The sequence below is a fragment of the Nomascus leucogenys genome, chromosome 9 (genome assembly GCF_006542625.1).
Source record: "Nomascus leucogenys isolate Asia chromosome 9, Asia_NLE_v1, whole genome shotgun sequence".
Lineage (NCBI taxonomy): Eukaryota > Metazoa > Chordata > Mammalia > Primates > Hylobatidae > Nomascus > Nomascus leucogenys.
In genome coordinates, this window is record NC_044389.1 from 12998134 (window position 1) to 13009677 (window position 11544).

Genomic DNA, 11544 nt, shown 5'->3' on the forward strand with positions numbered 1-11544 from the left:
TGAAAGGGTGACTCTGTAGGCTCAGACTCAGACCACGCCACACCGGTTGCAGTCAAGAGATCTTTATTGGAGGAGTCCGAGGGAGAGCCGAAGCGGAAGAAGAAAGAGAGCGAGGGCTCTGCAGCCTCCGTCTTTTATGCCTAGGGACGTTACCTGGGGGTCGCTGGTTGGCTGAGGGGCTGGGTCTAGGCTGAGGCGGGAAGGCGTGACCTCTGACTGGCTCCTTTTGGCGGGCCTGTGTTGGGGAGGAAGAAGAACTCGGAACCAGCGCCATTAGGGTGCTCTTGTTACCTAACACACATGGCTTTTATTGCATCCTCTAAGTTTTGGTATGTTGTATTTTTTTTTTTTCTCACCACGTGCTTGTTTATTTCGGTGAGTTAAGACCATGTAATCAATTCCATCTCAGAGGTCCTCCAGCCCTGGAGCTTCCTGTATTTTCCAAAGGCTTTAAATAGCTTAAAACATTTCCACACAAAAAGGGCTCCACGACATTTATCTGCGCAGACTGAGGGCACCTCAGCAGCGGTACTTGGTGGAGTAGTCCTTGGGGGACACCACCAGGCCGCGGCCTTTGCGGGCCCCGCGGTACACGGTCTCTATGATGTCGACCATCTCCTGCTTGTCCTCCATGGCCCAGTTAATCTTGTTGTTGTTGCCAGTCCCCAAGTCAATCATGACGTGCTTGTTCCTTCTCGGCGATGCTGTACAGGACCTCGTCCATCTTCATGCACGTAGGGTCCCAGTCGTGGCCGAAGCAGATGACGACCACGCGGTCCTCCTCCGAGAGGATGGCCTGGTCCACCTGCCAGCCGCTGTGCAGGTGCGGGAGCATGTACGACATGGCGGCCCGCGCGCTCGCCGCCGCCGCCGCCGAAGGCCGGGCGCCAGGGAGGGCCCAGCGAGGTGGGCTCAGCCGGCCCCTCACTCCCCGGCCCCCGCCACCCCCGGGCCCGCGAACGAAACCCGGTCCCGCCCGTACCTGCAAGCTCCGCTGGGACTGCCACCCGGCGAAAGCCTGGGCGCGCACGCCGGTATGCTGTATTTTAATTTTCATTTATCTCTAAGTATTTTCCAATTTCCCTCTGCGATTTCTTCTTTCTTTTCCAAAGGGAGGTCCTAGAATATAGTTCCTTGATAAGCTATGACAAAATTTTAGTATGTCGAGTGGGGTACCTCAGTAGGCACTCGCATAGAAGTAGACTAGAATAGTGGTTACCACAGGATGGGGAGGGTAGTTGGGGAGCAAGGATAATGAGAGATTGTTCAGTGAGTACAAAGCTGTAGTTAGATAGGGGGAATAAGTTCTGGTGGTCTATTGTATACTAGGATGACTAGAATTAACAATAATGCATGTTTCAAAAGAGCTAGAGGAGAGGTTTTTTAATGTTATCCTCACAAAGAAATAAATGTTCAAGGTGATGGGTATGCTAATTACTCTGATTTGGTCATTGCACAATTTATACAGGTACTGAAACATCACATTACACTCCATAAATATGTACAATTATTATATGCCAGTCACAAAATTTTTTTAATGTACATAGGATAATGGTCCAATGACCAAGAATGTCAGGATAGCTAACAAATACTTTGAATAAAATATAATACAGTAGGATTATTAAAAAAAAAAAACTCGGGGTAAGAAAGAATATTTCACCGGGCACAATGGCTCACACCTGTAATCTCAGCACTTTGGGAGGCTGAGATGGGCAAATCGCTTGGACTCAGGAGTTCGAGACCAGCCTGAGCAACATGGCAAAAACCTGTCTCCACTAAAAATACAGAAAATTAGCTGGGTGTGGTGGTGCACACCTGTAGTCTCAGCTACTTGGGAGGCTGAGGCAGGAGGATTGCCTGAACCAGGGAAGTTGAGGCTGCAGTGAACCATGATTGCACCACTGCACTCCAGCCTGGGCAATAGGAGTAAAACACTGCCTCAAAACAAAGAAGAAAGAATATTTGTAGAATATATAAAAGTTCTCTAATAGCATCAACAGTGGGTAATAGGAAAGAATCACTATTGTAATACGCAGAATTGTCAAGTTATAAAATGTAAAGGAAGGAGAGCTGAATAAGAGAAAACTATATTTTGAAAAATAACAATGTGGGCCAATTTTTAAATAAACCATATAAATACCAGGGCTATGTAGGAAAATCTCACACAGGTTTTGCTATTGTTTTTCTATATGCCTTATAGATCTTTGGTTCCTCGTTCCTGCATTACTGTCTTTTGTGTTTAGCTGGGGTTTTTTGTAGTGTAATGTTTTACTTTTCTTCTCATTCCCTTTTGTGTATATTCTATAACCATTTTATTTAAGGTTGCCATGGGGATTACACTTCACATCCTGAAGTTATGACACTCTAATTTGAATGTATACTAACTTAACTTCAAGAGATACAAAAATTCTGCTCCTATACTGCTGGCTTCCCACCCCTTTCAGCTATTGATATCATAAAATATCTTTATACATTGTGTGTCCAAAAACATAGACTAATAGTTGTTTTTTAAAATGTATGAGTCTCTAAAATGATGTAGAAACTAAAATGTGGAGTCTCAAACTGAAGTTACAATAATACTAGCTCTTAGACTAATAATTGTATTTTATACTGGAAATTTTATGCTCATTTTTACTTCTATATAAATTTTTTTAAAAGAAGCATTTTGGTTGAGAGAGAAGAAAGAAGATGAGGAAGGTTTTTTGAAGACTAAGAAGAAAAAGTAGGAAGGGGTAGGAGAAGGAAAAGGAGAAGAGGAAGAGGAAAAAGATGCTTATTTATCTCAGTCTCAAGTGAGTCATGACCTACAGCATAATGCTATAGTTTTATACATGTGCCTTTAGCAAAATAATACTATCACTAAGTAAAGCTCATCTATAATTGTAGATGTTTTTAGATTTAAAAGTTGAATTTAGGATCTTTATGGGGTAATTAGAACTGGTATTAACTTCCTTATAAACAACTAGAAAATTGGATAAAATATAAGAAAAAAAATGCCTTCGGACATTGAACAACAAGTAACCCAGGAGGGAAAGTACAGACACAAAGTAAGTCTTACAGTTCCCCTGGGTTTCTGCATTGAGGTAATTTCTGAACCACAGACATTACAGAGCAGAATTCCAGGAAGGAGAGAACTATGCAGGAAAAAGAGCTCCAGAAATCTGCATGTGAGTTTCCTCAAGTCAAGACTACTGGGCCATATACACATACTGTAAAATTCCACAAGGCCAGGGGAAAAGTGGGATGGTGTCAATGATAAAACTGAAGCAGAGCAGAGGAAGAATATGGAAATTTCTTGGGTCAAACATTAACATCAGAGGGGCTAGGAAAGAATAGAGGTTTAATGACCAATTTGTGGTAACTAAGAGATCTACTTACCCGTTGGGCCTGATCTTAGCCTGGAAAGGGGATGTGGAATGAGAATAATGAAGAAAGACTCAACAGCTCCCTGTAGCTCTTCTTTACAATTCTCCATGAGGGCTTTGTAAGTTGTTGAAGGTATTATTCAAAACCTGCCAATTTAATTCAAAGTGGTGGAATTGCATTCTAAATGATTTCTAAAATACTGGGTCAAATCAGGATAGCTAAGTTATGCTGTGGTAACAAACAACCCCAAATCTCAGTGGTTAAATACAATAAAAGTTTATTTCTCCCCCAAATTATATGTCTCATCCAGGTGTTGACTCTGCTCCATATAGTCACCCAGGGAACTAGGCTGACGGATGCTCCACTGTCTTGCAGCTATGCCATCTGGAATGCATAGCCAACTTAGTCACCAGAGTAAGGGAAGAGAAAAAATGGAGAATTTCATGTGGGTTTTTTACTGTCTTACCCCAGAAAGGATACATACTAATTTCCACTCATTTTTCATTGGCTAGAGTTAGTATTGTGGCCTCACTTAACTGCAAGGGGGCTAGGAATAGAGGAGCAAATGGAATATTTAGAGGACTTACTGTGTTTACCACAGCTAGAAAGCTGGTGTTAACATTTCTCACCACCCAAATCTAACTTTCACTTACAAGTGATGGGGGAGATGGTGAGCTGCCTGCTCCCCATTCAGAAAGAACAATGGTTGCTAGGTAGTGTCTCCTGGGAGTGTTGACCAGGCTTGGCTGTCTTATAGGAAACATTCAGTGGCTTCAACCTACTCTGTGCGGTCAGAGCCCTGCCCTTCAGACACTAAGGTTGTTTTATTTTTAGTTTCAGAAAAATCCCTGCTTTCAGAGGAACTTCAAATTATATTTGTCTGTGTGTGATCCAAGAGCCAAAGGCAGATGAAATGATTCCAGTGGACATACTGCTCTGATTATGGTGAGAATTTTCACATGGTTAGAAACTTCCAGTTAGTTTCCATTTTCCTTGCTACCTCAATATTTCCGTTGGAAATGTGGCATATGCGATGAGGGTTAATACTCAAATATCGATTTTTTACTTGACTCTGAGGTAGAAGTTCCAACAAAAATTCTACTGCTCCAACCAAACATGAATTTGGAAGGGTAAGCCTTGAGGAATCAGTCAGCATCATGGCTGGGAGACAGGAGGGGGGAGGTTTAGTGGAGATGTGGAATTTGAAAGCATCATACTTGGGCCTTTTACCTTCTATTTTGGTTTCCTTTCCTTGGTACAACACCTCTTCTGGTTGGATCCCTACTCCAAGAGGGTTTTTCCCTTCTATTGCATGGTCCTCCTAAGACGTATCCTTGTTTTAAGCAGGTAAATAAAGGCATCTTTAGTTAACTTCCTGTCATAAAAAGCTAGAAAATAAGAATACATTTGAAAACCCATCAGGAAGTACAGAATGTAAAGAATAAAAAGAATCAAGCTCCTTGGCCTTTTAAAAGGCCATTTAGATGGCAATTTTTGCCGTTTTTAGATAGCAAAAATTGGGGGTGAGAGGTGTTAGTATGCAGAGGGAGAAAGCTCAGGAAAGAATAAGCCAGTGATACCTTGAAGTAGGAACAGAAGGGGAAAGGGTAAGAAAATGGCGCCTGTGTGCTTCTCTGAGGAGGTACTTAAGATCCATGTGCTGCCCACATTTCTCTGCAGAGCTACATCCAACCCCTGGCAGCATGCATCATTGCTTTGGGAAATATGTCACAGCAATTATATCCTTATTCCTCATGAGCTTCTTCCTCCATGAGAAAAATCCAAAATGCTGAATATAAACTTCTGTTGGTGAGTACCAGAACCTGATAGTGGAACCCATTTTCAATTATTAAGTAGGAAAATAGCTAAATAAAAATCAACATTTAGGCCCCATCTATGTGGGAAACTCTAGAATCACTGTAAATGTTCTCAGAAAAGAGAAGTCAAGACAGAATAATTTTTTTTAATAAACATAAAGGAAATGAAATAATTTTGTTTTGTTTTTCTTAAGAAAAGATGGCTGGGCGCAGTTGCTCATGCCTGTAATTCCAGCAATTTGGGAGACCGAGGTAGTCAGATCAGGAATTTGAGACCAGAACATAGTAAAACCCCATCTCTACCAAAAATACAAAAAATTAGCTAAGGCTGGTGGTGCACACCTGTAGTCCCAGCTACTTGGGAGGCTGTGGTGGGAGGATGGCTTTAGCCCAGGAGGGAGAGGTTGCAGTGAACCAAGATCACAGCAGTGCACTCTAGCCTGGGCAACACAGTGAAACTCTGTCTCAAAAAAAAAAAAGGCAATTTACTTTCTGTAAATTGCTAACCCATGAAAGAAATACATGAGTAATTTGTTATAACCATCAATGGTGACAGTAGAGAAGTATAGATGAAGAAAACAGATGTTTCCAGGGGAAAACAGAGTAGTATCAGACATAGGAGACAACTGACAATGAGATGCCTAATTTGTGGTTACTAGGAGACCCGCTTGCCAGAGGGGTATGGAATAGGAGTGATAGAGACTTCCTGTAGCTTTCCTTCAAAAACTCTGTAAAGGACTTGCGTGTTATTGAAAAAATCATTCAAAACCAACACTACCAGCTTGATTCACAGTTACTTTCTAAATTCCTGAATTTAAAACAGCCACTTTCCACTATCCCTTCATATATCAGTGGGATTTGACTAGGAGCAGGGAGGAAGAAAGGGGACTCCAGGTGTGGGGAGGGTAGTGCACGCCCACCTCTAAAGTACCAGGCTGACTGGCAGGACTAGCAGGCAATGACGACCTGGGTGCTGGCCACTTCCCAACCAGGACCTAGCATGGAGATGTAATTTTTCCTATTTCTCACATGAAGGATTGGAAATAGCTTCCCTAAGTGGACAACATCTGCAAATGAGAAGACCAAACCTCACACAGTTCCTGGCCAGGCTTTGAAATCCACATTTTTCCTAAAACATCTCAGACCCGCTGGAGCTAAGCACAGGGCAGGTGTGGTGAATGGTTCAGAAAAGTGTGCGTGGTCAGATTTGAGCAAAAGGAAGCACTCTAGAATTGAGGCACCGGGGCCTATGTTCCTTGAGGACAGGGCCAGGCACTGGGTGCCAGCATAGCTCACAGGACCTAGCCCAGGCCTAAGCCGAGGTAGACGACACTGGCCAGCCTGACAACGGTGGGGGCACACAAGTGCTTACTCCGCACAAGCCTTAGCCTTTCCCGCAGGCACTCCACACAAACCAGGGAGCCCCACTTTCCAACTCAGGACCCATGGCCTCTGCTGGAAAGCCCTGTGTGGTCTCATGATGAGGTGGGGAGAGCGGTTCCCTGAGCCCTGACACTTGGCTTCCCTGGACACAGGAAGCTGGGGCTTGCCCAGCCTGTCCTCAAAGGCTGCTCCTCAATTGTCTCCAGAGAATCTGGGGGTGAACCTCAGGACTGACATATCTTATCCTCAAAAGGAAAAGGAGGACATAGCTTGGCAAAAAGCTGTCAAACAAAACAACTCTGAAAGCAAGAACCACCTGCAAACCTTCAAGGAGATGCAGAGAGACTCCCCTCTTCTCCAGCGTGCCAGCTACCAATTCCTGGTTGGAGCCCCTCCCCAGGAAAAGAGTGAGTACCTGGGAGGGAGTGGTCTGACTGGGAGAAGATCAGACAGGGCATTTTAGCCAGAAAAAGTAAGGAGGGTCAAAAAGGGAAGTGACTAGCATGTGGCAAGGAAAGAGTGTGCTCTGAGGCAGGGCCATGCTCTGGAATTTGGTGTGTTTTCCTCCCCCCGGTCACCCCTTGAATGACCAACAGGACAGGCCATAGTGACCCTGGGAAGGAGCTGTCCCATAGGGAAGCTCAGTCATGGTAGGCCCCTAGGGAGGGGAAGACAGGAAGGGAGAGGAGCCAGAGGGAGCCGTGGGAAAAGGCATTGGGTAGAGGGCAAAGTGTGGACTTTGGGTCTCAGTGCACTAGACTTCTGGACTCTTGGGTTTACATAGATTTCCAGAGATCCTCTAATCCACAGGTTGACCTGGTAGCTGAGATAATTGAAGGTCAAGGCCAGGCTAAGATATTTTGCCAAGTCAGCAAATTTGCCTTTCGTACCCAGCAGCCTTGCCCATGCTAGAGTGCCTTGCCCTTCACAAAGCTACCCCAAGAGCCTTCCAAAGTATTGACCACAATACTTTGACCAATAAAACCACATCACAATTTCTTTTTTTTTTTTTTACCTCGAGATGGAGTCTTGCTCTGTTGCCCAGGCTGGCGCAGTCTCGGCTCATTGCAAGTTCCGCCTCCCAGGTTCACACCATTCTCCTGCCTCAGCCTCCTGAGTACCTGGGACTACAGGCGCCCGCCACTGCACCTGGCTAATTTTTTGTATTTTTAGTAAAGACGGGGTTTCACCGTGGTCTCGATCTCCTGACCTCGTGATCCACCCGCCTCGGCCTCCCAAAGGGCTGGGATTACAGGCGTGAGCCACCGCGCCCGGCCGTGTGTATACATGTTTATATATTGAGAAAGAGGGACGCTAATCAGGGTTAAAGTATTCTAAGTTTCTAGTTCAGTGGAAGAGTAATCATATTAACTATAAACATTAAGTAAAAATATTTGTGTTAAATTTTTAGGATAATTCCAAACGCTAGAAATAGTGTTTAATGCCCAAACTAGAGAGAAAATGAAATGTAATGGGGAAGAAAAGAAAAACTCAACGGATCCCAATCTTTTTAGGCAATAAAAGAGGGAATAAAAATAAAAATAAAAGGTATGTGCTGTGATATACATCACATTCGAGATAAACAAATCCATAAATATAAATATAATCTATTAAAAACAGAAATTAACTACATTTTGGCATTAGCCAAAAACAGACTGTCTTACTCAGTTAGAAAACAAATACAGCTTTTCCGATCAATAAGAGGCTCACCTGAATCTAATAACTTTAAAAAAGTTGGAGGTAACAGCATGGAAAATTATGCAGGTATATCTTGCTTTACTGCATTTCACTGTAAAATGTGCTTTGCAGATATTGTGTGTTTTACAAATTGAAGGTCTGTGGCAACCCTGCATTGAGCAAGACTATCAGTACCATTTCCCCAATAGCATGTGTCACTTCATGTGTCTGTGTCAGGTTTTGGTAATTCTCAAAATATTTCAAACTTTTTCATCATTATTATTATATCTGTCACGGTGATCTGTGGTCAGTGATCTTTGATGTTACTAATGTTATTTGGGAGTGCCATGAACTAACCCTTATAAGACAGCAAAGTTGATCAATAAATGTTGTGTGTGTTCTGACTGCTCCACCAATCAGCCAGCCACTCCCCATCCCTCTCCTTCTCCTTGGGCCTCTCTTCTCCCTGAGACACAATATTAAAATTATGCCAACTGGCCAGGTGCGGTGACTCACGCCTGTAATCCTAGCACTTTGGGAGGCCAAGGCGGGCAGATCTCCTGAGGTCAGGGGTTTGAGACAAGCCTGGCCAACATAGTAAAACCCTGTCTCTGCTAAAAATATAAAAATTAGCCAGGCTGGGGGGGCACGACAGGGGGGGGGGGCGGGTGGAATCCCAGGCTACTCAAAGGGGGGGGGGGGGGGGGGGGGGGGGGGGGGGGGGGGGGGGAGGCACTGACAAAAAAAAAAAAAAAAAAAAAAAAAAAAAAAAACAGGTGGCACACACCTGTAATCCCAGCTACTCAGAAGGCTGAGGCAGGAGAATCATTTGAACCTGGGAGGCAGAGTTTGCAGTGAGCGGAGATCGTGTCACTGCACTCCAGCCTGGGCAACAGAGCAAAACTCCATCTCAAAAAAAAAAAAAAAAGAGGCCAAGCACAGTGGCTCACACCTGTAATCCCAGCACTTTGGGAGGCTGAGGCAGGCAGATCACCTGAGGTAAGGAGTTCAAGACCAGCCTGACCAACACGGAGAAACCCCACCTCTACTAAAAATACAAAATTAGCCGGGTGTGGTGGCACATGCCTGTAAATCCCAGCTACTCGAGAGGCTGAGGCAGGAGAATCACTTGAACCCAGGAGGCGGACGTTGTGGTGAGCCGAGATGGTGCCATCGCACTCCAGCCTGGGCAACAAGAGTGAAACTTGGTCTCAAAAAAAAAAAAAGAGAAAGAAAGAAAAGAAATTATGACAATTAATAACCCTACATTGGCCTCTAGGTGTTAAAGTGAAAAGAAGAATCACATGTCTCTCTCTTTAAATCAAAAACCAGAAATGATGAAGCTTAGCGAGGACAGCGTGTTGAAAACCAAGACGGGCTAAAAGCTAGGCCTCTCGTGTCAAACAGTTAGCTAAGTTGTGAATGTAGATAAAAAGTTTCTCAAGGAAATTTAAGGTGCTCCTCCACTGAACATATGAATGATAAGAAAGTGAAGCAGACTTATTGTTGACAGGAAGAAAGTTTGAGTGATCTGGATAGATCAAACCAGCCAAAACATTCCCTGAAGCCAAAGCCTAATCCAGAGCAAGGCCCTAACTCTCTTCAATTCTATGAAGGCTAAGGGAGGTGAGGAAGCTGCAGAATAAAAGTTTGAAGCTAGCAGAGATTGGTTCATAAGTTTAAGGAAAGAAGCCCTCCCCATAATATAAAAGTGCAAGGTGTAGCAAGTTATCCAGAAGATCTAGCTAAGATCATTGATGAAAGTGGCTACACTAAACAACAGATTGTCAGTGTGAATGAAACAGCCTTCTAATGGAAGAAGATGCCACCTAGGACTTTCATAGCTAGAGAGGAGAAGTCAATGCCTGGCTTCAAAGCATCAAAGTACAGGCTCACTCTCTTGTTTGGGGCTAATGCAGCTGGTGGCTTTAAGTTGAAGCCAATGCTCATTTACCATTCCAAAAATCCTAGGGCCCTAAAGAAATAGCTAAATCTACTCTACCTGTGCTCTAGAAATGGAATAACAAAGCCTGGATGACAGCACATCTGTTGATAGCATGGTTTGCTGAATATTTTAAGTCCACTGTTGAAAACTATTGCTCAAAAGAAAGATGACTTTTAAAATATTATTGCTCACTGGCAATGCACCTGATCACCCAAGAACTCTGATGGAGATGTACAAGAAGATTAATATTGTTTTTATGCCTGCCAACACAACATCCATTCTGCCATGTATGGATGGATCGAGGAGTAATTTTGACTTTCAAGTCTTATGATTTAAGAAATACTTATAGTAAGGCTATAGTTTTTTTGGTTTTGTTTGTTTGTTTTTGAGACGGAGTCTCGTTCCATCACCCAGGCTGGAGTGCAATGGCACAATCTCGGCTCACCTGCCACCTCCACCTTCTGGTTTCAAGTGATTGTCCTGCCTCTGCCTCCTGAGTAGCTAAAGCTACAGGCACCCGCCACCATGTATGGCTAATTTTTTTATTCTTAGTAGAGACGGGGTTTCACCATGTTGCCCAGGCAGGTCTGGAATTCCTGACCTCACGTGATCTCCTGGCCTCGGTCTCCCAAAGTGCTGGGATTACAGGCATAAGCCACTGCACCCAGCCTAGTGAGGTGATAGTTGCATGATTCCTCTGACGGATCTGGGAAAAATAAGTTGAAAAATCTCTGAAAGCGTTTACCATTTCAGATGCCATTAAGAACATTTCTTATTCATGAGAGGAGTTCAAAATATCAACATTGACAAGAGTCTGGAAGAAGTCAATTCCAGCCTTCATGAATGACTTTGAAGGGTTTAAGACTTCAGTGGAGGAAGTACCTGAAAAGGTGGTACTTCTGGTTCAAGAGAACTAGAATTAGAAATGAAGCCTGAAGATGTGACTGAATTGCTGCAATCGCATGATAAAACTTAAACCGGTAAGGAGTTACTTCTTACGGATGATCAAAGAAGGGGGTTTCTTGAAATGGAATCCACTGCTAGTGAAGATGCTATGAACATGGAAATGACGCCGGGCACGGTGGCTCACGCCTGTAATCCCAGCACTTTGGGAGGCCAAGGCGGGCAGATCACGAGGTCAGGATATCAAGACCATCCTGGCTAACACGGTGAAACCCCGTCTCTACTAAAAATACAAAAAATTAGCCAGGCGCGGTGGCGGGCGCCTGTAGTCCCAGCTACTCAGGAGGCTGAGGCAGGAGAATGGTGTGAACCCGGGAGGCGGAGCTTGCAGTGAGCCGAGATCGTGCCACTGCACCTTGGCCTGGGTGAAAGAGCAAGACTCCGTCTCAAAAA

At 44.1% G+C, this 11544-nt stretch overlaps 1 pseudogene across 1 annotated transcript; it reads right to left on the reverse strand.

Moving 5' to 3' along the window:
- Positions 1–349: 349 nt before the first annotated feature.
- On the reverse strand, positions 350–844 carry LOC115836626 (annotated as a pseudogene). Its single transcript, XR_004031627.1, has one exon. The product of XR_004031627.1 is annotated as a thioredoxin-like protein 4A pseudogene (transcript).
- Between the last annotated feature and the right edge of the window lie 10700 nt (positions 845–11544).